General features: G+C 47.1%; 1 protein-coding gene and 3 long non-coding RNA genes across 4 annotated transcripts in view; 3 read left to right on the top strand and 1 right to left on the bottom strand.

Moving 5' to 3' along the window:
* Positions 1-27,000, top strand: part of tctn1 (tectonic family member 1) — a 1,200,810-nt gene that overhangs the window by 539,443 nt on the left and 634,367 nt on the right. The window lies entirely within an intron of this gene.
* Positions 1-27,000, top strand: part of LOC119129586 — a 539,655-nt gene that overhangs the window by 194,873 nt on the left and 317,782 nt on the right. The window lies entirely within an intron of this gene.
* LOC119129568 lies at positions 982-21,783 on the bottom strand. Its single transcript, XR_005099264.1, has 3 exons — positions 21,769-21,783; positions 20,370-20,372; positions 982-1,380 (listed from the first exon to the last, which is right to left on the bottom strand). It is a non-coding gene; the product is annotated as an uncharacterized LOC119129568 (long non-coding RNA).
* On the top strand, positions 1,297-21,801 carry LOC119129557. The gene is made up of 3 exons (XR_005099254.1): positions 1,297-1,382; positions 5,354-5,359; positions 21,787-21,801. It is a non-coding gene; the product is annotated as an uncharacterized LOC119129557 (long non-coding RNA).

Genomic DNA, 27,000 nt, shown 5'->3' with positions numbered 1-27,000 from the left:
TGCCAATGAGCCTACATTCCTGGACCAAGCCCCAAACAAGCCCACACGAACCTGACCCGAATATGACCCGGTCACACTTAGGCTTACTAGTGAGATATACATTGTATGATACCAGAATAAAAATTCACAACATTCCCCCCTGACGGGGCACAACAAGTGCCCCGACAACAACCCGACAAGAAATGACATCGGTACATCCAAAAACCTTCCCCCAACCATTTTATGGTTTTCGTCTACAATTTGGACCTATTTGTCCACCCTAAATCATGCTCAAGGCATGCTACTTAAGGTTACATTAACTAGGAAAGCTCAACCTAATTTAATATCGAATTCCTCCCTGACAGCAATCTGAGGCCTCTCAGGAACCACATTTGACCAAGATTAAATCCCCCGACCCCATTAACTGATTGACGCCATCCGCACACCCCCCTTCGGTAATATATCAACAACGCCATCAATTTGGAGAGGAAAAGTTTGCTGTGGCCCGTTAGAAGCCCCAAAAAGTTGCCAGACCGCCGTCGAAAAAACCTCGCCAATCTAATGACGAGGAAAAAGAGGGAGGCCCATTCTACACCCCCAGAGACGCCTCTCACCTGGCGAGAGCCAGGTGAAGGGAGCTCTGGCTCACACCACATTCCACAAAGCGTAGCACGAGCCCCAAAAACAGCAACAAACAGCACCATGCCCATCAAATACAATTCGGTCAAAATGCAATGTCGTATGGTAAACATGCCACGGGGTAAACAAATGAGGTCACATAACAAAGAAAATAACATGACAAAAAAAACGAGGTAACACAGTGAGGTAAAAACGAATCCTCAAAGTATGCAAGAAAATTAAAGCCCCTGTCGCGCTGCCCCCCTTGCATGTACAAGCGCGTTCAGATGTGAAATCCAGTCCACTGAGCCGTCAGTGGGGAGTAGCACTAGTAGTAGACGGCACTGTCCCGGGCCGGCCGTCCGTTCAATGTCTTCCTGTTGCTTATGATGGCCGTTGAATCCCGTGCAAGGCCCCGGTCAGCAGCCAGGCGACCTACGACAAGCTAAAGCTACTGTCTGTATCAAGTGACGTTAACAGTGCGAACATGTGGAGTCATAATGGCAAAGGCAGCAGACCAGGCCGGACGTCCTTCCGGCCCCGTCGGCGACTGCTGGTGGGGCAACACAACCCAATAGCTCCAGTGTTACCGGCCCCCTCAAACAATTCTTTGGCGATGATGGGGCAACGAGGAAAAAGCTGTGTCAATCGTCTCATCGAAATCTCTTCAGAACGCACGAGGGCTCCCGACACCTACCCCTCTTTTCCAGAGGCCCACGCGGTCCCTGAAACAAACAAACAAACAAACAAACAAACAAACAAACAAACAAACAAACAAACAAACTGTTAGGTTTATTTCGCTGACCGAATAACTATCAAGAGAAGAGCAACAGCAGACATACCACAAGTGAGACGGAATATTAATTCTTTTCTCGCGAGGAGTGCAGTACAGATTGCTTACAACAATCTCACTACACTAAATATCTGTGTGCACTCCCGCTCTTTTTATTTGGATTTGCCCTACCCACAATCGTGAGACAAAAGCCCCTAAAGGGGAGGGGGAAAGCATGTGGGCTTTGCCTCGTAAGGAAGAAATCACTAGGTGTTTACATACTGATAAGAACATGTGGGAAGAGGAATTTGAGTGGACTGGATAGAGAAGAAAACCTTTGACCTCTAGTCAAAACATAGCAAGGGATGCTTTACGACATTGTGTAGAATGGGACAAGCTAGGTTATTTATTACTGGATACTAGGGGTGTAAATCGCGGGTTTTGTCACGATACGATATCATATCGATACAAAGAACCACAATACGATATTTGCCGATATCTTAAAGCCTGCTGTGATTCATTCACGATACATCACGATATAGTGCTCCACGATCGATTTTTTTTTTGTAATAAAAAATATAGAACAATATCCTGATTTATAACAATTCATACGCAAAATCAACAAGGTACTGCAAACTCTTTATTTAGGAAATTACAAGAGTATTGTAGTATACAAAGTGCTTATTTTAACACTGAACTTGATCAAATTCCTATATTTGTTCTCATATAAGTAAAGAAAAATGAATATTCTTTCTTTTTTTGTAATACCATTAACTTTAAAGTGCATTACTGAACTATCCATCCATCCATCCATTTTCTGTACCGCTTAGTCCCCACGGGGGTCGCGGGCGTGCCGGAGCCTATCCCAGCCGTCATCGGGCAGTAGGCGGGGGACACCCTGAACCGGTTGCCAGCCAATCGCAGGGCACACAGAGACAAACAACCATACGCACTCGCACTCACACCTAGGGACAAGTTGGAGTGCTCAATCGGCCTACCAAGCATGTTTTTGGGATGTGGGAGGAAACCGGAGTGCCCGGAGAAAACCCACGCGGGCCCGGGGAGAACATGCAAACTCCACACAGGGAGGGCCGGAGGTGGAATCGAACCCACACCCTCCTAACTGTGAGGCGGACGTGCTACCCAGTGCGCCACCGAGCCGCCCTCATTACTGAACTATTTATTTACAATAATTTTAATTGTCCGTTGAGCCATCTTTTCTTTGGAATCCAAAGTGCTTCCAAACGAATGACTTGAAGCCCAAAGGGGAGCGAATTTCCTCGTCTTCTTGGACACTAGCCATAGCACCAGCCCAGGAGCCGCGTAGTTGTCGGCTCCCCTTTCACGTGCCTGCTCTGCTCACAACACAACACGCTGCGTACTGCTCCCGGAAAGAGGAAGCAAGCAACAATGAACTGGATTTCAAAATAAAGTCGCGTCTAATGTCCGAGGTCAAACACGGCGATATAAATCGATGTTTACGTTTAGCATCGATGCCAATAAATCGTAGAGCATTATATCGATTAATCGATGTGTATCGATGAATCGTTACACCCCTACTGGATACATACATTCCAACATAATCTTACGATCAAGATAGTTTGGAAAACCCTGACAATGATGGTCACTTGTAGGTTCATCTGAGGTGCAAGACAGCAATGAGGCATGTTGTTTAACAAAGTGGTCTTTGTTAGAAAGGAACTGTCTCGGTAGATGTCTTCTTTTTGCTGAGTTGTCAGCTGCGTCCTGTCTGACCCAGCTGTAACCTCTCTCCTGACCCAGCCGTAACTTTTCTCTTCTGTGGTACATCATAAAAACAGCAAGGCCAAACAGCAAGCATATATTGCAGTAATATTGCGGTAAAGCATTGATTAGAGAACGCATGATAACATATATATACATTTTTCTAACAATTCCCTCCTCTTTATCACAAGTTCTCAGAGACCATCTTATCACCTAAAAGCGGCCACTTCAAAAAGATCTTCAGCCGTAGGATCACAAGTATGAGCACAAATAAGTTTACACCAAGAAAGGATAAACGTTGCGATATTATCATTCGGAAACACCCAGATCTGGGAAGAAGTCTGTAAACCCAAGTGCAAAAATTCCATCATCATCATCGTTATCATCAACATGCTGGCGTTCAGACATTAGGCATACCCCGGCCATCTTGTCTTCCATGGGCGATATTGCTGTAGTGATGAGACGATTAAACAGAGCACGGAGACATGGAATACAACAACAACCACACAAGGTGAGTATAGCAGTAATTGAGGACACAAGGGCTTTATACTTCCCAAAAGCAGTCATCCACTTGTTGTGCTCTTTCATCCTCGTTTTGAGGGATTGCAAGCTTGCAATCGCCTTCGTCAGGCTCCCATCAGGGGCGGTGTCATTCTGGATGAAGGTGCAGCATTGTTCCCTGAACATTGCGCAGACCCTTCCTTTCTCAGACAACAACATAACAAGAGCATTGCGGTTCTGGATTGACATTAGGGAAGGCGTGGCTAGCTGTTCGTGCACTGCCTCAAGTCCCGCTTGTGTCCTTTGCCCAATTTCTGCATGTTGCAATGGTTGTAATTTATCATGTTGACGTTTTTGTTCATCGTACACCACCAGCAAATGGAAGACTCCCATCCTGCTACAATTTGGTCAATTAATTCTTATTAATCAGGAACTCCTCTGGGGACTCTGATTGCATCAATTTCAGTCAGATCATCGTCGCCTCTCAAATTTAAAGACATTTTGTTTGTTTGTTTTTCCAGCTTTTTCCCAGATCTTGGCATGTTGATACATATACAATTTAGCTTGACTACATTCTCTGAAAGCAATGGCTTCTTTTTTCTTTTTTCAATGGATATTACTGTATAGAATGCTCTGTCACACATTTCACAATCAGTAGATGTGACAGATTTCACACAATCTTTGGTCAATGGCAACGATACAACATAAAGAATCCGTCGCAAATCCATACATATGACATATTCAATTTTTGCTTCTTGTCTTTACAGCTTGTTTTGCCATTAGCAATCAATTGTTTCGTTTTTCAGTAACTCCTATAGTTACCTGAAACAAAATATCCACATTAATTTTAGATATAATCATCCCATTCTTTAACATCTACAGCGGTTGTTGACAAAGTACACATATAAACATCATATTTTCATGACAGTCCAGATCCGACACAGCAGATCCTCCTGCAAAGGTCAAATTGATCTTTTTAAATTGCTGCAATGCAGCATTGTTTTTTGGGAGTGATCAATATAAGTTGTTCACTCATCTCTCCCCTACTCATTATGACTTAGTTCCCAGAAATACCATATTGCTGAAGTTAACAAAATGGCAACAAAGATAGCCACCTTACATGCAATAACGTCATTGTTCCATTTTCTTGTTCCCGGCATTTCTCTAAGAGGTAAGGCTTCCTTTGGGTCACTTTTTCCGATTGAACGTTACCTCAAAAGAAATTACCCTTTTGTAATTTGCTAGGACCACCTCAACTGACCTTTCTGCTATTTTAATGGCAGTTGATGTAATTATCAATATTCAATGTGGCCCTTCCCCCTTGGAAGAACACCAGTGTTTCGTTTTCAATGCTCTTAATGAGAACGTGCTTTGTTCTTTTTGCCTTTAAAATATTAATTATAAATATAAAATGTAAATGCCAAATTTGAATCATCCTTGGTATCCCACTTGGTTTTGAAACATGGTAATCTATATTGTCGCCCAAACAATTTTTCATACGGGGTTAAACCCACAGTACTTGTAATATTTATGTACAGTTTGACCAGGTCTAAACATTTTGTCCATGATCTTCCAGTTTTTTCCATGCACATTTTCACACTTTATACCAGTCCTGTCATGAGAATTAATTTCCGAAATCCCATATTGTTAGGGTTTGCAGAATATCTTCATCGTATGATTATGTTGGAATGTAACCTGTAATAATTTACCTAGCTTGTCCTGTCTTACCAAAAGTAGTAGACCAAAGTGCTAAGATATTTTCACCTGATTGACTAGCTGCAGAGGAAGCAATCAAAGTTGCTTTGTTTCCACAAAGTCGTAAAAGGCCCCCTGCTATGCTTTGATCAGCAGGGGAGCGTCTTCACCCCATCCTGGGTTCTCACACGCCCACTTTCAACCCCACTGTGTTTCTTCTCAATAAATATGCACCTGATGAGGCCTGACTTCAGACTTCATTCGACCATCGCTGTAAGCACAGCGACGAGTGAACTCTCCGCCTGCAGGTGTCTGAAACGACTAACTTGTCTCCAGTGTGGTTCTTGCAAAATAAGTTAGAGTGAGCACTACCCTAACATTTTGGTGCCGAAACCCGGGACCCTCATACCCGCCATCTGGCTGACGGAGGACGACGCGCTGTACACCGTCGACGGGCCAGCGTCCATTAGGAGGACCTGGTAAAGAAAGACCTGGGAAGGAAATTCTTCACTGGGCCAGCATCTTAGGTCTGCCTTCGTCTGACAGAGGTGGATTGACGGGACCCGGCAGTGCAACGAACCAGGGGACAAGTAAGTTAACGCCCTAAAGTTGTGTGATTGTGTTGTTGTGAAACGCGTAAAAGGTAGAGGTGCACGGAATATAGCTTGGGTTCGAGTCCCAGGGGAAGTAACAGACTAAGAAAAGCAGAGCTTCTTTTTCGTTCATCGAAGAAGTGCGTAGATTCTTCTTTGTCTGTTCTTCCAAGCTGAGGGATCTGGCTTGGGTTAGAGTCCCAGTGGAAGGAACGTGCTAAGAAACACGGAGCTTCTTTTTTGTTAATCAAAGAAGGGTGTAGATATTTCTTTGTACGTTTCTCCGGCCAAAGAACAGCTTGGGTTCAAGTCCCAGTGGAAGGAACGGGCTAAGAAAGAACAGAGTTTCTTTTTCCTAATTGAAGAAGGGCGTAGATTCTTTTTTCTGTCCGTTCCTCCAAGCTGTGTTGGAGGGTTTTACACCCATCCTGGATAGGCCTAAAAATAAAAAGCGCTGGTGTTTGTGTGGTTGAGAGTGCGACTGGTAGGATAAATTGACTGCAAAGAGAATTTGGTGGAAGGTCAATTTAAACCTGCATTGAGGATCCTCAAAGAAAATAAAAATAAAACAATTGTATAAACCTAAAATACCAAATTAAGATGGGAAACAAAACCGGTAAATCCCTAGCTCTTGAAGGAGATGAGAAGTACATGGCGAGTAAATTTCTTAATTGTATGCAATACATGCCAAAGTGGAAGAAAAAGTATGGAGTAGAAGGGAAGTTGAAAGTTGAAGTGTGGAAGGTAGTGGTTGATGTTTTGGAGGAGAGTGTGAATAGGAAGTCAAAGGGACTGAAAAAGAAAAGCAAAGAGAAAGAATTGATTTGTGCTAGAATGTGGTTGAATGCTTCGCAAGAGAGAAGAGAACAAATCCAAAAGACAAAAGATAGAAAGTTGAAAAGTGATGAGGCTGCGACTATGTTTGTCAGGCCGGAAGACAATGAGGCCACAGTGCGCAGGCGCACTGTCCCGGCCACGGCTCCAGCCGCAGCTGGGAATGCAGCTCAAGCGGAGCAAGCGGGATCATCCACTTGTATGCAAAACTTGTATCCAAGTTTAACAGACCTGCACCCTCCCCCATATAACAGAAAAAAAAATCAGGGTCACATTACTAGAAGTCCTGTACAAACACGAAGTTTGACCACTGCTGCTAGATTTTCCCAAAATTTGGACAATGTTGATGCGTGCCCAATGATACAGGTGCCAAACCCTATTGTAGGGGAAGGCCAACCTCCACATACGTACGTTTTTCGGCCATGGACTTTGGAAGAGGCAAGAAAAGCAGTTGAAGGGGTTACCCCTGTTGCCGAAGACCCAGATAAATGGGCTGAAGACATGGCTGGAATCATACATTCCTATAGACTGAATGGGCATGAAGCAGGAGAAGCTGCAATGTCTTCCTTGGGAAAGGACTGGGCAAAAGTTAGAGGTCATTATACGGGTAGAAATAATCAAGGGCCCTTTCCCTATCCCGTTGAGGGAAATCAATTGGTAGGAGAGTATGCAGCACAATGGAATGATCTTGTGCAAAGAGTGCGAACTGTATTTCGAAAACGAGCGAATTATGGTCATTTGGCAGGAATTAAACAGAAGCCTGGGGAAGATACTGATGATTTTCGCTTAAGATTTGAAAAAGAATTCAGGGTGCATAGCGGCATCCCATTCAATGATGCAGCTGAGAGTGCTTATCAGCAACAGCTTAAAAATGCGCTCCTTACTAATTTCCGCCCTGAAATCGGCAACTGGGTGAGGAAACATTTGGTGGAAGTAGATATTGCAAGTGTGACAACAACTATGCAATGGGCCAGACATGCTGAAAAAGTGATCAAAAGAGGCAAAAGTTCTGATGTATTTCATCTAGGCGATGATGATGATGTTGACCTAGATGAAGATACAACAGTCTTCTTTCATGGGTCCCAGCAGGCCAGAGGAAGAGGTCGAGGCCAGCAAGGTCGCAGGCCGCCATATAATTCAAAACCCCCATCAGATTCTGACAACTGTTGGAACTGTGGGAGACGGGGACACTTCGCAAGAGAGTGTCGTCAGGCAAAACGACACCTATCAAAGGGTGGAGGAAGGGGCAGAGGAAAAGCCAGATTGTCAGCATGACTAGACTCCCCCCATGTGATCTCTTGTGCTCCTACAGAGGAAGAGATAGTAGATGTCCATGCAGCATGGGACATTTTGAACGCACTAAAAGAAAAACCATACGTTACCTTAAACATTGGAGGAAGTGAAGTAGAGTTTTTGTGTGATACCGGAGCGTGTAAAACCGTAATAAAAACTAAAGTCCCAACTCTAAAGGTCTCCCTGAATACTATTTGGGTAAAATCTGCTGATGGGCAGGTACACAAGGAGAGTATCTCCAATCCAGTTGTAGTGAGAGATGATGAAACGGGAGTCATAGCTTCGGTCTCGATTGTGCTATCCCCAAAATGTCCCATAAACCTTCTGGGACGAGATCTGATGACTAGATTGGGAATTGCAATAATCCCAGTAAAGGATGGCATGCGAGCATGTAGAGTGAGAGATGTAGACTCATATGCTGCGCAGGCAGGTGAGCGGATTTGCTGTTCCTATGACATCTCTGCTGAACAGAATCCCGAGCTACCAGGCAATTTGCTGAGGGAAGCCCGGAAACAATTGACGCGACCGGAATCAGTCATGACTTGTAATGAATTACATGTCTCCATGAACATCCTCACTGATCCACAAGATGACTATATTAAAAGCTTTCTCAGTGACACAGACGTAACTTTAACAATCACTGCTCTGTACACTGATCGCAGGTCATTTGCAGCTGCTGCTGTGCTCCTGCCCGCTCCTCAGGATGACAAATACAAGTTGTCGGCTGTACCCCACGTTTCATTGTTTAAACCTCACAGTATAACATGGGCAGATGTGGGTTGCCGGATTAAACTTGCTGATTCTGTCACAGACTATGAGGACAAAGGTGATGGGTGGAGCTACAGCACCAGTTGTGACGTGTGGAAGCAAACTGTGTGTGAAGTAGCTGTCGGTAGGGCATGCGCTTATGCGCGTCCCTGACTAGTTAACATTTGTTTGAGTGAAAAGGAGGAGGGGGAATTGGCTGGGCTTCCTGACAAACTGTGGACAAAGGGGCCATCTGATGTAGGACTGTTAACATCCATTCCGCCAGTGCAAATCAAACCAAGATCAGAGTGGCGTCCAAGAGTTAAGCAATATCCTTTAAAACAGGAGGCAATAAATGGGATTGCCCCTGTTATAAATGATCTTTTGTCAGGAGGAATCATTAGGAAGTGCTCGGATTCTCCTTGCAACACACCTATTTTCCCAGTCCAAAAGGCCAATAAAATTGATTGGCGAATGATACAAGATTTACGAGCGGTGAATAATGCAGTGCAGACAAGAGCACCTAATGTGCCTGACCCACACACACTTCTGAACACTTTGAAACCTAACCATAAGTTCTTCACAGTAATTGATCTTAGCAATGCGTTTTTCTCAGTGCCAATTCACCCAGACTCACAGTCTTGGTTTGCGTTTACCTTTAAAGGGCAAAGTTATACGTACACCAGATTGCCACAGGGATTTGCTGATAGTCCAACTATTTTCACGCAAGCTATCATGGCCTGTTTGGCTGATTTTCAGATGTCAAACAAAAGCCAGCTTCTAGTTTATGTAGATGATCTCCTGGTGGCCTCTGAAACCGAAGCTGCTTGCAAGGAAGACTCCTTAGCATTGTTGCACTATCTCTGCAAAACAGGGAATAAAGTGAACAAGAACAAACTCCAATGGGTCAGACGGGAAGTGAACTATTTAGGTCACACGTTGACAGCTTCTGGAAGACAGATACAGAAAACCAGAAAGCAGATCATTGCAGATGCACCAAAACCGGAGACAAAGAAACAAATTATGTCATTTTTGGGGCTCTGCAATTACTGCAGAGCATGGATCCCACATTATGCGGAAAAGACGCAACCGCTGTTGGATATTGCGCATGGAGTCCCCATGGCAATGACAGAAAAAATAATGTGGACACCAGCAGCAGATGATGCTTTTGTAGTGCTGAAACAGGCTCTGATGGAAACCACATCTCTTATCTTGCCAGACTACAATAAAACCTTTGTACAAACAGCAGACTGCAGGAATGGGTTTATGACCTCAGTGTTGCTGCAGAGCCATGGCAGCAAACTACGACCAATTGCATTTTATTCAAAAAAATTGGATCCAGTGGCTCAATCCTTGCCAGACTGTGTCCAAGCAGTATGCGCGGCAGCCCTTGCAGTGAGACAATCTGCAGATGTGGTGCTCTTTCACAAAATGGAGCTACTAGTTCCACATGCTGTAGATGTGTTGCTACTACAAAGCAAGATGAACTTTTTGTCACCTGCCAGACACCTATCCTACACTGCTACACTCCTGTCACAACCACACATTCTGATAAAGAGGTGCACAGTCCTTAACCCGGCAACGCTGATCCCGTTGCCAGGGGATGGCACCCCACATAACTGTTTGGAAGCTACAGAACATCTACAGCTGCCCAGACAAGATTTAATTGACACACCACTTGACAAAGGGGAAAAGTGGTTTGTGGATGGGTCATGTTCGAAGGATCATAAAGGGAACAATCAAAGTGGGTATGCGATTGTGAAATTGCCAAACCAGATTGTTGAAGCAGGCTGCTGAGCTAATTGCACTAACAAGAGCCTGTGAATTGGCGGAAGATAAGGAAGTCACTGTATACACAGACAGTCAGTGTGCGTTTTCTACTCTGTTCTATTTTGCAAAACAATGGGAGCGCAGGGGGTTGACAACATCAACTGGTAAGCCAGTTACCCATGCCTCCTTGTTGAAAGACTTGTTGCAGGCCATTCATTTACCTGCTAAACTGGCTGTGTGTAAATGTGCTGCTCACACCACAGGCACAGACGAAGCCTCGAATGGAAACAGATTAGCGGACAGAATTGCTAAAGAAGCGGCAGCAGGGAAACATGGCCATGAATTTTTTTTAATAGATTCAGAGGACACGCAACTCATAGATAAGACTATACTGACAGATATGCAGGGCAATGCTCCAATGGTGGAAAAACGAATGTGGACGACAAAAGGAGCAATAGCGGACACAGATAATATCCTCCGCGTCGATGACAAACCTGTTTTGCCTAAGTCACTTTTTAAAGCAGCGGCAATTGCGACGCATGGGCCTTGCCATGTGTCGACAGGGGGGATGAGGTCCATCATACATCAACAATTCACTACCTTTGGTTTGGATGTTTACTTAAAAAATTTTTGTAAAGCATGTCCCGTTTGTGTGAAACATAATCCACAAGGAAACATGAGACCTAAGAGAGGCTCATTTCCAAAACCGTCTTACCCATTTCAAATCATGCACATGGATTTTATTGAGCTCACACAAAGTGGACCTCACAAATACTGCCTAGTGATGATTGATGCATTTTCCAAATGGGTGGAAATAGTTCCGTCTAAACGTGCGGATGCCTTAACAGTGGCAAAAGCCATTTGCAAAGCCATCATACCGACTCATGGCATCCCCCAAACCATTTACAGTGACAATGGTCCACACTTTGTGAACCAAGTTGTACAGAACATGGCTGTACACCTTGGGGTAACGTTAAAAAAACCACTGCGGCTACCACCCGTCCAGCGCTGGCCTGGTTGAACGAGCAAACTATACTATCAAAAGCAGGTTGAAAAAATGCATGGAAACAACAGGCAGATCTTGGCCGGAGTGCCTGAACTTAGTGAAGCTCTATATGAGAATCACTCCCACTTCAGAAGGGCTAACACCTTTTGAAATCATCCACGGCAGGCCATATAGACTACCTGTGTTCCATGCAGATTTACAAAAGGCAGATGAAGAACAGTCTTTGGCAGACTACATGATTAGAACGCTCAGACTGACAGAGGTGTCAAATGCAAATTTACTGCCGCCTGATCTTTCATCCTCACAGGTCGACAACAGCGTCATACCAGGAGACTGGGTCTACATCAAAGTCATCAAAAGAAAGAGCTGGGCCAGCCCACGGTGGGAGGGACCATTCCAAGTCCTGCTGACTACCCCCACCGCAGTAAGGAGGACCATTCCAAGTCCTGCTGACTACCCCCACCGCAGTAAAGATCGCTGAACGGCCCAGCTGGATTCACCTCAGCCACTGCAAGTTGCAGAGAGTGCTGGACCCCTAATTCGGAGTGGGGGGAAGTCTGACTTCAAAGGAGTCCTATCGTTTAGGGTGGGACGTCTCAATGTTGGTGAAGAAAACAACGATCCCCACTCCGCTAGGCGAGGGGATGTCCCGGCGTCTCTGCCATCCTAGTAGCAACGGGGCTCCATATGCCAGATGGATCCTCTGCTGCGTTGTGGTTGGAGCGTGCTATGGTCTATGGACTCAACTGAACAGACCAAGTGACAATGTTGACCGTGGAAAACGATGGTCACACGATGAGAACTTTGAGGACTGGTCATGGGACCCGAGAAACCCATACGAAACCAACACGTGGTACCGCTACGTCAAATTCACTGTGAGATCGCACACACAGGAGGGCTGCTATGTGTGTTCCAAACTCCCTCCGTCCTCCACACAAGTTCACTTGGAGGCCAGAGCAATGAATGTCACTGAAGCGAAATGCATGGCATCCATGGGAGGAGTTGGATATCAACACCGTGCTGTCACAGTCAGTGATGCCGACCCGTCCCGCCCTGGACTTGCGGAAGGTACCTGTGATCAGCTTTTCTGGACAAATCTCAATGTGACTGTTAAAGGACGAACACTGCCGCAGGTGGCCTTCACAGACCGGCCACCTGGAGTGAACTATACGTGTTACGTCCAAGGAAGTGAGACCCACAAATGCATTGACAGAGACTGCTCTCCAGGAGGGAACTGGATGGGAGCTTTGGACATCGCCACTGAGTGTCAGGATAAGAGAGCCATTTCAGGTGGTGAGGGCTCTCCGACCAACATGGCTGCACCATCAAACGGAACATACTTCATACAGAATGGCTGGTGGCTTTGTGGTCACAAGGTTTATCCGATGCTGCCCGCCAACTGGACAGGAGTGCGTGCACCAGTGTGGGTGACAGACCACACCTACAGGATACAACATCGTCAGCTGACGACAGCACACAACTCTTCTGGACGTCGTCGCAGGGCGATTACAACCTTTGACCCCCATGACCCTGTCTGGGGTGCGAATGTTCCGGACGACCATAAAATATGGCCTGTCGGAAACAAAGTTGTTCATGCGCTTTTTCTTTGGATCGGAGTTGGAAAACAATCTCTCTTCATCGAGACGCTGAACTATCGTTTTCAATCCTTTGTGAACCTCTCACTGCATGTCGATGATGGACAAAATAGGGAGATCCAGGCTATTAGACTAATGGTCTTGCAAAACAGGATGGTTCTGGACTTGCTGACGGCAGCACAAGGTGGTGTGTGCCACATCATTGGGACTTCCTGTTGCACATACATTCCAGGAGATAACGACACGCACATCAAGGAAGCCATGAACTCACTGAGGAATTTACAGCAGGCCATGTCGGAGGATAACATCCCACATCAATGGGATTTCTTTTCATGGCTATTCTCTGGCGCGTGGTGGCAGTTGCTGTTGAAACTTGTGACTCCTGTGCTTGCTGTGCTGGTATTGTTGTGCTTGTTTACGACCTGTGTTATCCCGTGTTTGAAGTCTGCTGTGACAAGGTTTGTGTCTTCTACCGTGGCACAAGTGCATATACAACTTCTTAGAGATGACGGATGTGATGACTATGATGTGCTGCGAGACGTGGATTGCGTAGATGCTGTTTAGCTCAGCATTCTTTTACAGAAACTTGATGATTTGACCATCGAAAATGCCTTGCAAGTGATGGGTACAATGATGTACTGTTTCTGTGTTTTTCTTTTTCTTTTATTTATTGATAACATTCTGGTCGCCTAAGGCAAAGGGGCCGTGTGACTCTTTTCCTGCATTTAATCTGGCCGCAGGTTTTTCAGTTGCACACAAAATTTGGACTGGAGCATTGAGGGAAATGCCTCGTCTTCACTGGAAATTATTGCTGTCATTGTATTTTCTTTCTTATGTTTGATTGATCGGGTTTGACATACTCATATGATAAAACAGGGGGGATATGTTAGGGTTTGCAGAATATCTTCATCGTATGATTATGTTGGAATGTAACCTGTAATAATTTACCTAGCTTGTCCTGTCTTACCAAAAGTAGTAGACCAAAGTGCTAAGATATTTTCACCTGATTGACTAGCTGCAGAGGAAGCAATCAAAGTTGCTTTGTTTCCACAAAGTCGTAAAAGGCCCCCTGCTATGCTTTGATCAGCAGGGGAGCGTCTTCACCCCATCCTGGGTTCTCACACCCCCACTTTCAACCCCACTGTGTTTCTTCTCAATAAATATGCACCTGATGAGGCCTGACTTCAGACTTCATTCGACCATCGCTGTAAGCACAGCGACGAGTGAACTCTCCGCCTGCAGGTGTCTGAAACGACTAACTTGTCTCCAGTGTGGTTCTTGCAAAATAAGTTAGAGTGAGCACTACCCTAACACATATCTCGGTATTATTTCTTTACATAACGTTTTTTTTGCCACTGTTAAGGCATTCAGTGTTTTTGTTGAAGCCAATTCAAACCATTTTGAGAATGCATCTATTATGACCAGGCAGTATAAACCTGTGGATTGTGTTTAGCACATGTTAAACAAACTCTACAAAAAAAATTGTTTTGAAAATGTTTTGAATATGAATCAAATCCATATGTTGTATAAAGCTGAATGAACTGCCCCACTATCCCTCCTCTTGAGCCATGTGACACACACCATGGCTCAATATTGCTGCCCATTTATATAGGTTTTTTGTAGGATAGGTCAGTCTTCTGGTCATTTATAGATACCATTCTCCACTCTTGCCCCTCTTTTCGTCCATAATTGAATTTCAGTCTATGGACTTTGTCGCTTTACATCTTTAAAAATGTGTCAGTGACTTAATCTGCTTCTTGTGTATGTACAATTTGAACTGTCTTCTGCGCTGCAGTTTTGCGGTTCTATCTGCAAGCTTGTTACCTCTTGACACCTTATCAGTCTCGTGTGTGTGCACTGCGCACGTGCATATAGCTACTGCTTCCACAACTAGCTTAGCAAGTAAATGGATGGCTTCCCCGAAAGGGGAGCGACTCAGCTAGCAAATGATTAGACATTTTCACATGATTTCATCATCATTTAATTTGACACACCTTTTAAAATGTGTCCCAGTGCACACGTTCTGCATGTGTAACCGGTTGTCTCAACCCGTGTTCCACATCCTAATCTTTCCTCCCCCAAGGTGTCAAACCAATAAAAAAAAAGATAAAAACCAACAAAATAACCGCCAGTAAATTAATATAATAGTCAATTGTTGTTGTTTCTTAACTTTAACTAACTCAATCACCCTCTTATTCTCAAATGTAAAAACTTGTGTAGTCTTGACACAACCAATCGACTATCCATCCACCCATTTTCTGAACCGCTTAGTCCCCACGGGGGTCGCGGGAGTGCCGGAGCCTATCCCAGCCGTCATCGGGCAGTAGGCGGGGGACACCCTGAACCGGTTGCCAGCCAATCGCAGGGCACACAGAGACAAACAACCATTTGCACTCGCACTCACACCTAGGGACAATTTGGAGTCTTCAATCGGCCTACCAAGCAAGTTTTTGGGATGCGGGAGGAAACCGGAGTGCCCGGAGAAAACCCACGCGGGCCCGGGGAGAACATGCAAACTCCACACAGGGAGGGCCGGAGGTGGAATCGAACCCGCACCCTCCTAACTGTGAGGCGGACGTGCTACCCAGTGCCCCACCGAGCCGCCCACCAATCGACTATTTCTTCTAAATTTATCTTCGAAATGTTATTTAATAATTTTGCTTCATCCAATTCCAGAAAGCAAGTTCTTTCCATCTCTCAAATTTTGTTTCATCAAGGCTAGGCATTAATGCAGTGTGGACCAGTTTCTGCCCACAAAAAAAATTGCTTGCCTTTCTTTTCTTCTTATTTTCACAAAATTGCTTTTGTTTTGCGGTGCAAATCAGATAGACTACAGTCTAGCATATTCTTTTGTGCACCTACATTAGCCAATTTTAACACATAACACTGACGTAGTGGTCGAAGGGCGAGCAAGTAGTCAGGACAGGCGGCGATCAGAAGCGTGGTCGAAGGACGAGCAAGTAGTCAGGACAGGCGGCGATCAGAAGCGTGGTCGAAGTTCACGGAAGCAGTTGGCTACAAAGAGCGGTCCGGGGAAAAAAGGCAGCAGTGTCACGGGCATGGTAATCAGACGAACTGACAACCACTGGCAGAACACAGAGAGGTTAAATAGGGGACCTAACGAGCTGTAGCAGGTGCTGGCAATTCCATGAGTAGGGCTTGGCTGGAAGTCAGGTGACGCGGGAACGTGACAGAACCCCCCCCCCCAAGGGACGGCCCCCGACATCCCAAAAACAGAACCCCGAGCCAGAGCAGGGGGCCGGGCGGGAGGGGGGGACCCCAAGACGCGCGGCAGTCAATAGTCCGACAAGTCCGAGTCAGAACACGTCGACCAAGCCCCGTCATCAGGCGGCACCACCGCCCAGTCCTCCTCCCCAGCAGTGGCATCGGGAGATGCCGACCAGGGGGCCGGCACGGGAACCGAATGGGTCCCCACCGGACGACTCCGAGCAGGAAGCCGGTCAGACCATAACACCCCGCCTGCCGGAGCAGAACCCGGCTGCGGACGTCGCAACGGCAGCCGAGTAAGGGCCCGGGCCATACGCCGCGGCTGATGGCGAGACCGGACCCGCGGCCGCTGCCCACGGGTTGGAGAAGCGGAGGGCCGAGAGGCAAGGGCACGGGCGGTAGTCGAATAGCGGGTCTGGAGCAGGGACTCGCGACAGGTGGTAGGGGGCAAGAAAACCGTCCCCAAACGGATCCCTGATTGGCGGGTGCCCTTAGGTCTCTTCTGGCAAGAGGCCACCCAGTGACCCTCACCCCCGCAGTACAGGCAAGGCCTATCTCTGAGGCGCTGACTGCGCTCCTTCACAGAGAGAGAGGTGCGTCCTATCTCCATCGGTTCCGGCCAGCTGGGCTGGGTGGGAGGAGTAGTAAAGGCGCGCTGACTTACGTGGACAGGGTCCCTGGCGGACGACAGGTCAGGCGGAAAAACCGGTGCTCTCCCTGACACCCGAGGTGCCGGGCTGATGTCACGGCGACGGGGGGGCGGAGTCACCCTCCTCTCCTCGCGTCGCCTTGACTGGATCCGCCGGTCCACCCGTGCTGCCAGGTCCATGGCCACTTCAAGGGTCTGAGGGCGCTCGTAGGACACCATCTCGTCCTTGATATACTCCGCGAGTCCGTGGAGGAAGGCGCCGACGAGAGCCGGGGTGTTCCAGTCGCTACGACGCGCCACTGTCTGGAACCGGATGGCGTACTGGGCGACGGATCTGCTGCCTTGGTGCAGCCTGATGAGCTCCGTGGAGGCGGCCTCCGAGGCGGAGCCCAAGTCAAACACGCGCAGGATCTCAGCTGCGAAGGCGTCGAACGACGAACAGGCGGGTCCCTGCCGCTCATATTCTGCCGTTCCCCACAGCCATGCCTCGCCCGTCAGGTGAGTGAGCACGAAACCCACCTTGGCTGGTTCCGTGGCAAATGTGACGGGCTGGAGGTCAAACAAGACGCGGCAGTTTGTCAGAAAGGCCCGGACGTACTTGGGGTCACCGTCGAACCTCGCGAGGTTGCTGAGTCTGGGCTCAGGGACGTCCACGAGCTGCCTGGGCGCCGAGGCAGGACGGGGCGTGGACATAACGGTGGGCTGATCGGCGGGGCTCAGCGGAACGGTCGTGGACAGGGCTCGCGCAAATCGGTCTGCAGCAGCCAGAGGAGCCAAGTCTTTGAGGTCCCTGAGAGCCTCTACCAGTTCCTGGTGGAGCTGATGGTGCTGCTGGAGCTGCTGTTGCTGCTGCTGGAGCTGCTGTTGCTGCTGCTGGAGCTGCTGTTGCTGCTGCTGGAGCAGCTGTTGCTGCTGCTGGAAGACCCTCGTTAATGCCGCCATCTCCTCTGAGGTCTTGCTGAGCTCCCACTCCGTGTGGGTCAGGCGGTCCAGGTCTGAGGGATCGTGCGCTGGTTGCATTTTAGGTCAGTTCGTTCTGTCAGGGAACAGAGACAGGGCTACCAAGTGCAGCACGATCCTTTATTGGCAAAGGGGAAAAGGGGACGTAGAACGCGGGACCTGCGGTCTGGCTGGCGTGGCTGAGCAGCAGAGCACAGCGCGTAGTCGTAGTCGGAGGCAGGCAGGCAGGTGGTCGAAGGACGAGCAAGTAGTCGGGACAGGCGGCGATCAGAAGCGTGGTCGAAGGGCGAGCAAGTAGTCAGGACAGGCGGCGATCAGAAGCGTGGTCGAAGGACGAGCAAGTAGTCAGGACAGGCGGCGATCAGAAGCGTGGTCGAATGGCGAGCAAGTAGTCAGGACAGGCGGCGATCAGAAGCGTGGTCGAAGGACGAGCAAGTAGTCAGGACAGGCGGCGATCAGAAGCGTGGTCGAAGTTCACGGAAGCAGTTGGCTACAAAGAGCGGTCCGGGGGAAAAAGGCAGCAGTGTCACGGGCAGGGTAATCAGACGAACTGACAACCACTGGCAGAACACAGAGAGGTTAAATAGGGGACCTAACGAGCTGTAGCAGGTGCTGGCAATTCCATGAGTAGGGCTTGGCTGGAAGTCAGGTGACGCGGGAATGTGACACTTCGCCCGCAGCCATAGCACCCCTCGTGCGAGGGGGGCGCAGCATCAATGTTGATTGGTCACAGGCTGGCCATTTCCTGCAACAATCATGATGCCGGCCCACCGCCCACACGAGCATAGCAAAGGGCCAAGCGCACAGCCCCGCCCCGCGACTACGCGCGATCGCAGGCACGCTTATCAGTCTCGCCCTCTCAAAGGGCAGGCCAGCTTTGCTGTTGCGCCCTTCGTCATGTTCACATTCGACATCTTTCACTGTCTTCTACACAACATTTGCTGTCTCTTATTCTCGTCCTATCAAGCCACCGTTCTAGTCACTTTCTGCCACACACTGCTCATCTCAATTTCTCCAACCAACTTAAACACATTATCGCCTACTTCTCAATTGTCCTATTATTCCTAAACAGCTTCCTGAACATTCTCCATTACTGATGTCTTCCATAGGACACACATCTCACTCGCGCACACATATACACACCCATTCATGAGGATCCTCTGCGCGCACACGCACGCACACACACACACCAACACAAAAGGATGACGCACAACATACGTATAAGACCACATAGATCCCACTAAGAACACCTTTTTGCTCGTCTTACTTGTCAGATTTATTCTTTATTTTACTTTTAGAAGCTATTTGTAATTCTTTTCCATTTATTTAGCCAATTTTAACTTCAGTGTTTCTTTATCTTACTTTATCCTTTTAACACAAATATCTCCTGTATATTTAAGCTAATTTCTCTTTAATTTTGGCAGCCAGGTTCCCACTTCATTACATGGAAACCTGATTTGATTTGGTTTTGGCCTAGTCATAACTGTCTTTGTTAATTTGTGCAGTCACGTGCCATGTGACCGTTTTCTCCGCAATTCCAGCATTCTATTGGAGGTTGCACAACTCCTCTTCCTCGGCCTCTAAAGCCTCCTCTGTTAGACATTGCTCGCCCTCTCTGGCCTTTCTGTCCTCTGCCTGCATTTTGGTAAAAAGTGTCACTATCCTGGTCTACCAGAAAAGTGTCTTTTGTAGCTTTCATTTGTTTTCGTTTTTGTTTGTCTATTACTACTTTTTCCGCATGGAGGGCATGATTTATGTATTCCTCCAAAGTTCCGGTGTTCATGCCTATATAATGTTTGATCACCCAGCCTAGTATTGCTGGTCTGGACCCTGCGTGGATGGCATTTTTTAATTGCTGTTGATAAGCACCTTGAGGCGCATTATCTTCCACCAGTCCACTGTGTGTTTTAAACACTTTTGTCATGCGCACTCGATACTCATCAAAGGTTTCATTATCATTTTGCTTTGTTCTCCCTATTTCTGTATAATTTGCTCAGATTTCCTTTGACCAATCCATTTCTAGCGGGCTTTTCTGCCTAGTGGCTCTGTGCATCAACCCATAAGGAGGAGGTGATTCCTCAATTTCGTGTGTGTCATGTATTTGCGGATACAACTTCGCTATGATCTTTAGTTTTGAATTTGTAGCATGTGTTCTCTCTTCCCGCTCTTGTATTTCTTCTAGTTCTCCCTCAAATTTATATTTTTTAACCCATTTATCGAAATCTTTTTTAAGTCGGTCGGGATCCTGCCTTTCAATTATTTTCCAATCTTTGCATTTTAGTTCATGTCGGGGTAGGGACTTTCGCTTACTATCTAAATTTCCCATGGTTTATTTTTCTAAATTTTGGAGTTGGTAGTTTGAATGGCACCTACAGTGTCCTAAAACCAACTTTATTCACAGGACAGTGGTTAAAAATTCGATGTGTGGTAAGTCTCCTTTCACCTCCCCGAAGGGAGCGGAGAGTTCTTGCCTCTGCACCCACACAAAGCCACTGTTTACAATCCTGTGTGTTTATATAGAGGAGCGCTCAAATGAGATCACTCTCAGTCAAACCGTACACAAGCATACCACGCGCGTTTTTTAATAACAGAGGAGTCCGCACTCCTGCTGCGGAATTTAACTAACGTAAAAAGTTAGGGGGCTCCACACCGCCCCTGCGGCATTTAACTGTTTCTAATTGCACTTGATAGGGTCTAGAATTCTCAAGGTCTTTAAGTGACTTCTTGTCACTGCTCGTTTTAAGTGACCTCGTCACCGCTCATTCATTTTTTAAGTGACCTCTTGTCACTGCTCGTATTAAGTGACCTCTTGTCACAGCTCATTCATTCCTTTTTAGTAGAATTAATATTCCTACTCACGGTCTGCTGATTCTCTTCCTCGGAAGATCTCGTCAACCCTCCCGGTGTCCAGCCGGACTGATCAAGACAGTCCCGTCAAAGGGCTTTTGTTTACCTCGGCCGAAGATTTTCGCCTGCGTCGAAGAGTCCGCTGGAACCGCCAGGTGTGTCGAGACCCCGGAACGAGCCCCCAATTTCTGTTAGGTTTATTTCGCTGACCGAATAACTATCAAGAGAAGAGCAACAGCAGACATACCACAAGTGAGACGGAATATTAATTCTTTTCTCGCGAGGAGTGCAGTACAGATCGCTTACAACAATCTCACTACACTAAATATCTGTGTGCACTCCCGCTCTTTTTATTTGGATTTGCCCTACCCACAATCGTGAGACAAAAGCCCCTAAAGGGGAGGGGGAAAGCATGTGGGCTTTGCCTCGTAAGGAAGAAATCACTAGGTGTTTACATACTGATAAGAACATGTGGGAAGAGGAATTTGAGTGGACTGGATAGAGAAGAAAACCTTTGACCTCTAGTCAAAACATAGCAAGGAATGCTTTACGACATTGTGTAGAATGGGACAAGCTAGGTTATTTATTACTGGATACATACATTCCAACATAATCTTACGATCAAGATAGTTTGGAAAACCCTGACAATGATGGTCACTTGTAGGTTCATCTGAGGTGCAAGACAGCAATGAGGCATGTTGTTTAACAAAGTGGTCTTTGTTAGAAAGGAACTGTCTCGGTAGATGTCTTCTTTTTGCTGAGTTGTCAGCTGCGTCCTGTCTGACCCAGCTGTAACCTCTCTCCTGACCCAGCCGTAACTTTTCTCTTCTGTGGTACCTCATAAAAACAGCAAGGCCAAACAGCAAGCATATATTGCAGTAATATTGCGGTAAAGCATTGATTAGAGAACGCATGATAACATTATACATTTTTCTAACACAAACAAACAAGCCTAGCACTCCAGGACTTATAAATCATTGATCTGACTACATCACCTCCAAACTAAAGACAAGATAATCAGGGCTGCTCGGATCAAAAGAGGGAAGCGCCGGTATCAACACCATCCTATTGTCATCTATGAGGATTACCCGAAAGAAATACTGGATGAACGCAAAGTCTACAGCAAAGTGATGTCGGCGCTGTACAAACTGGGTCTAAAGCCTGCGCTGCTCTTCCCGGCGAGACTCACCATTAAAACCAATGAGGGAGGTAGGCTACACCTAACTTCAGTCGATGAGGCGGAAAAGTACATAAAAACAGTCTCTAAATAATGATAAGTCAATGTTACGCTACCTCTTCTAAATGAGACTAGAGGCTAACTAGTTAGCATCAGCTGCTCTGTATGCTTTGGTCCGCAGCTCCTTTAATTTTCCATGAGTGCAAACCCTACTTCAATTGACATAAACTGAACTGTATTATGTTTCTTTGCACCATGACGGAGGGATTTCCCCCCCCCCTTTTTTTCTTCTATACTTCGAACATTTACAAACATTATAAACAATCAGGGAATACCTGTTTACTACCTTAGTTGTTTATCGATCTATTTATTTTGTTAAACATTGTTAGGTTGTGGGTTTGAGAATTCACTATAATGCAAAGAGACTTGTGGACAAATCTGTCTCAAGGTTATTTTATGTATCTTTGCTCACGTTTGTATGTGTTTATGTATACATGTTGTTGTGTGATCCCTAAAATTTACAGTTCTACTCTATTATCTTATGAGCTTTGGTGATTTTTATTTTGAAGGAGATAATGTGAATCAGGCGGCTCGGTGACGCACTGGGTAGCACGTCCGCCTCACAGTTAGGAGGGTGCGGGTTCGATTCCACCTCCGGCCCTCCCTGTGTGGAGTTTGCATGTTCTCCCCGGGCCCGCGTGGGTTTTCTCCGGGCACTCCGGTTTCCTCCCACATCCCAAAGACATGCTTGGTAGGCCGATTGAAGACTCCAAATTGTCCCTAGGTGTGAGTGCGAGTGCAAATGGTTGTTTGTCTCTGTGTGCCCTGTGATTGGCTGGCAACCGGTTCAGGGTGTCCCCCGCCTACTGCCCGATGACGGCTGGGATAGGCTCCAGCACTCCCGCGACCCCCGTGGGGACTAAGCGGTTCAGAAAATGGATGGATGGATAATGTGAATCAATGTATGGACATCAGTGATAATGTAACTTGTATGAACTACACTCCTGAACAGTTAAAATGCCTAATTGGTAACAATACATTCTCAACCTTGCATCTAAATATAAGGAGCTTAAACACTATGAGGAACTAGTATCACTGATCTCTGACATAGGCAGTCCCTTTAATATAATTGGCTGTAGTGAAACCTGGCTTAATGAGAAGTCATATATTGATTGGTCAGATAATTAGCAAGGTCTGCAGAAGCTGGATAACAATCCTGATCATTTGAATCAGGTGTGTTGCAGCAGGGAGACCTATAAAACATGCAGGACACCGGCCCTTGAGGACCGGAATTGCCCACCCCTGCTATAGGTAAAAACAGAAAACTTATAGTAGGAGTGATATACCGCCCACCAGATTCCACTCTATCTACCTTTAATACAAACGTGGATGAGCTGCTAATGCTCATTAATACAACAAATAATGACTGTATCCTTCTCGGAGATTACAACATTGATATCTCCAGAGAAGACACAGGTAAAAATGACTTCATTAGTACTCTTCTTTCATCAGCCTCTTTCCCTACCATTACATTACCCACTCGAGTAACCCACACCTCCAGAACTATCATTGACAACATCATCACAAACATTCAAAATAACAAACTTGACTCTGGTGTGCTCTTCTCTGATATCTCTGACCACCTTCCTATAGTAATGTTTTTTAATCTTGCTCTCAAGTGTCCTTCACCACAACATATAGTGCAAACTAGAGTCATAAACGAGAGTACACTACAGCAATTACACGCCGAGCTCCAGGCCAAAGACTGGGACAATGTTTATCTGTGCAATGATCCAAACAAGGCATATGACAGCCTGGTCCTGGCAATCAGTGATGCAATATTAAATACCATCCCTGTCAAGACTGTCACATGCAGCAAGAGGGAAACTAAACCCTGGGTAACCCAAGGGCTCTCTAATTCCATTAAGCACAAAAATAAACTATACAAAAAATATTTAAGACAGACATCAATTGAAAATAAAAATAAATATACCACCTACAAAAATAAACTTACACATTTATTAAGGATAAGTAAAGCCAACCATTATAGCAAACTCTTGCAAGATGCGCAGGGTGACTCAAAATAAATCTGGGCACATATTAAACAATGTCCTAAACCAGGGGTGTCAAGATCCTTTCCTCGGGGGCCGAATCCCTACATGTTTTCCAAGTTTCCCTGGTTCAACACACCTGATTCAATTAATCAGGCTCCTGCTGAAAGTGAGGACGAACTGGTCATTTGAATCAGGTGTGTTTAACAAGGGAAACTTGGAAAACATGTAGGGATTCGGCCCCCGAGGAAAGGAGTTTGACACCCCTGTCCTAAACAGACGCCATAAACAAACTACGCTCCCCGACTACTTTACTAACAGCAAGATTGACCTCGCTAATGAATTCAATGACTACTTTATATCCATAGGTGAGAATTTATCAAGTAAGATCAGCCAACTACATTAGATGTTAAATAGTGTTGGTGAGATAACTGACCCTTGCGGTACCCCGCTCCTCAGTTTACGGAGCCTACTGCACTGCCCACTGCTGGTTTGGAGAGTCAAGCTGCGGTTGGAAAGCGTCTCCATGATGAACTGCACCATGTGCCGGTCTGGTATGGTCCTCAGCAGCTTCAGGTGGAGTCCCCGGTGCCACGCGGTGTCATATGCGCCAGTTAGTAAGTCCAGGTATACCACTCCAGCTTCCTCCTTATCCTGGAAGCTGTTCTCGATGTCTTGGGAGAGTAGGGTAATCTGGTCTGCTGTTGACCTTCCTCGACGGAAACAAGCTTGTTCCCGTGGGAGTTGTGAGTCCACCACTGGCTCTATGCGGCTGTGTATCATTCTTTCCAGGATCTTATATGGGACACTCAGCAGTGAGATGGGCCTGTATGACTTGGGGTCCTCCGTATCTTTATTTGGCTTCAGCAGAGCTATCACGGAGGCCCTACGCCAGATCTTCGAGAGCTTTAATCTCCGGTAGCATGATGTGAAGAAAGCTTTAAGCCATCTAGATGTTGTTGGGCCCTGGTGGATGACGAACTCTGGGTGGATGTTGTCACGGTCCGGGGATTTGCCCGGCTTTAGCTTGCTAATGGCCTCACTGAGTTCCTCTGCTGTAAAGGCTCCCGAGAGATTGGAATCGACGTTGGCTGCTCTTGAGATCCAAGACACCTCACGCGATATCAGTCGTGCAAAGTCTCACCCGCAAGGCGACCACGATTGTGAGTGATGTGAGTCACCCCGCTCACTCTTTGTTTGATCTTCTGCCCTCTGGGAAGAGGTACAGGAGCCTGCGCTCCCGCACCACCAGACTCACCAACAGCTTCATTCTCCAGGCTGTTAGGATCCTGAACTCTCTCCCCCCTTCTGCGTAGCGTCCTGTACTTTTGCGCTATATTCTGTATGCACACTTGCTCCATTTTTGCTCCTCTTATTTATTGTGTTATTTGTTTATTTATTATTTATTCACCACTCTTATTTGTTCATTGTTTGTGCCTTCTTGTCTGCATCCGGAAAGCGGCCATTCTTCAGGAGTTGGGAGGCAATGGAGTCTGCAATGACTGGGCATCTGTGGGCTGGTGTATTTCTGCCTGTGAGCCGGTTGATGGTCTGCCATGCCTTGCGGCTGGAATGGGTGAAGTCGATTGATTCGACTTCTGTCCATCTCGCCTTGCGGGTGGCGTCCAGCTTTTTGAGCAGTGCTGCTGCCGTTGCGTCCTCCTCTGGAGCTGGCTCTCTGGTGTTCCCTCAGGAGGTGGCTACACTCCCCATCCCAGCCTGGGATGTAGTTCCTGTTGTACCCACGTGGGAAGGTCTTCTTTGCCACACGCAGAGGACCTGGCAGTCAGCTGCATGGCTGCTTCCACATCTGTGGACTCTGGGTCTGGCAGGCCGGCTGACCTCCTCTCCGTCTCCTCAGTATACGACTCCCAGTTGGCTTTTCGGAAGTTCCATCTCTTCACAGGCTTCCCTGGCACCGGTTCCACCAGTGATGGAACTTTGATGATGGAAGGTCGGTGGTGTGAGCGGGGGAACCTGTCAATAACACGCCTCTCCGGTCTTGGGTCGTTGCTGCGGCAGATGGCGAAGGCCGGGTCCGGGTTGGTGGTGGTGTTCCAGCGTGCAGAGAAGAAGGTTGGGGGTTCCTTGGGGTCGTACAGTAGCAGGGCATCAGTGTTGGAGGCCTATTCGCACAGCGCCACTCCGCTAGGTGTTGAATGGTTGTACCCCCAGTCTGTGTGCTGACAGTTGAAGTCGCCTGCATAGATTGCGGGTGCAGTTACAGATGGGAGTGACGTTGTGGTTAGCTCCGATGGTGGGGGCTTGTAAACGTTGATGACTGAGGTTTCCTGGATTTTAGTAACCAGCCACTCGATGTTGGAGCCTGGTGGTGATTGGCTACAGGCTGCCCAGCTTATTCCAGTGCGAACGAAGGTTGCCACACCGTGTTGCTTGGTGTTGATGGACCCGGCGAGATGAAACCCAGGGATTTTGAGGATGTTGTTGGTCGTTCAGTGCGTCTCTTGTAGGAGCAGGACCGCTGCCCCATTGGAGTCGGCCAAGTGCCGAAGGACTTCGAGTTTGGCGGTGGTAAGGCCCTCGACATTAAGTTGAAGCACCAACAGGCCTCGGTTTTCGACGGTCGGGATGGCTGCCCGTCCACCATTCCTCAGTCTGCCGGCTCTGCGTTTGTTTGGCGACATTAGTTTCGCAAGCGGGACACCCTGACCTTGCTACTCACAGGGAAGACCACGTGAAGGTTGTCGTCCATCTTCCCCCTATACTATTTAACATCTATATATACGACCTACCGGACACAGCATCTAGAAAGTATGGCTATGCAGACGACCTTGCCATCATGCTGAGCCGATCAACGTGGAAGGCGATGGAAGACGGCCTGAATGAAGACATGCGCACCATGGTAGCATACCTTCAAAAGTGGCGTCTCTAGCTCAGCGTTGGAAAGACTGTTGCTGCATCCTACCATCTCAGCACCAGGG

Source organism: Syngnathus acus, chromosome 10, assembly GCF_901709675.1.
Source record: "Syngnathus acus chromosome 10, fSynAcu1.2, whole genome shotgun sequence".
NCBI lineage: Eukaryota > Metazoa > Chordata > Actinopteri > Syngnathiformes > Syngnathidae > Syngnathus > Syngnathus acus.
This window is presented reverse-complemented; position numbering and strand designations above follow the sequence as displayed.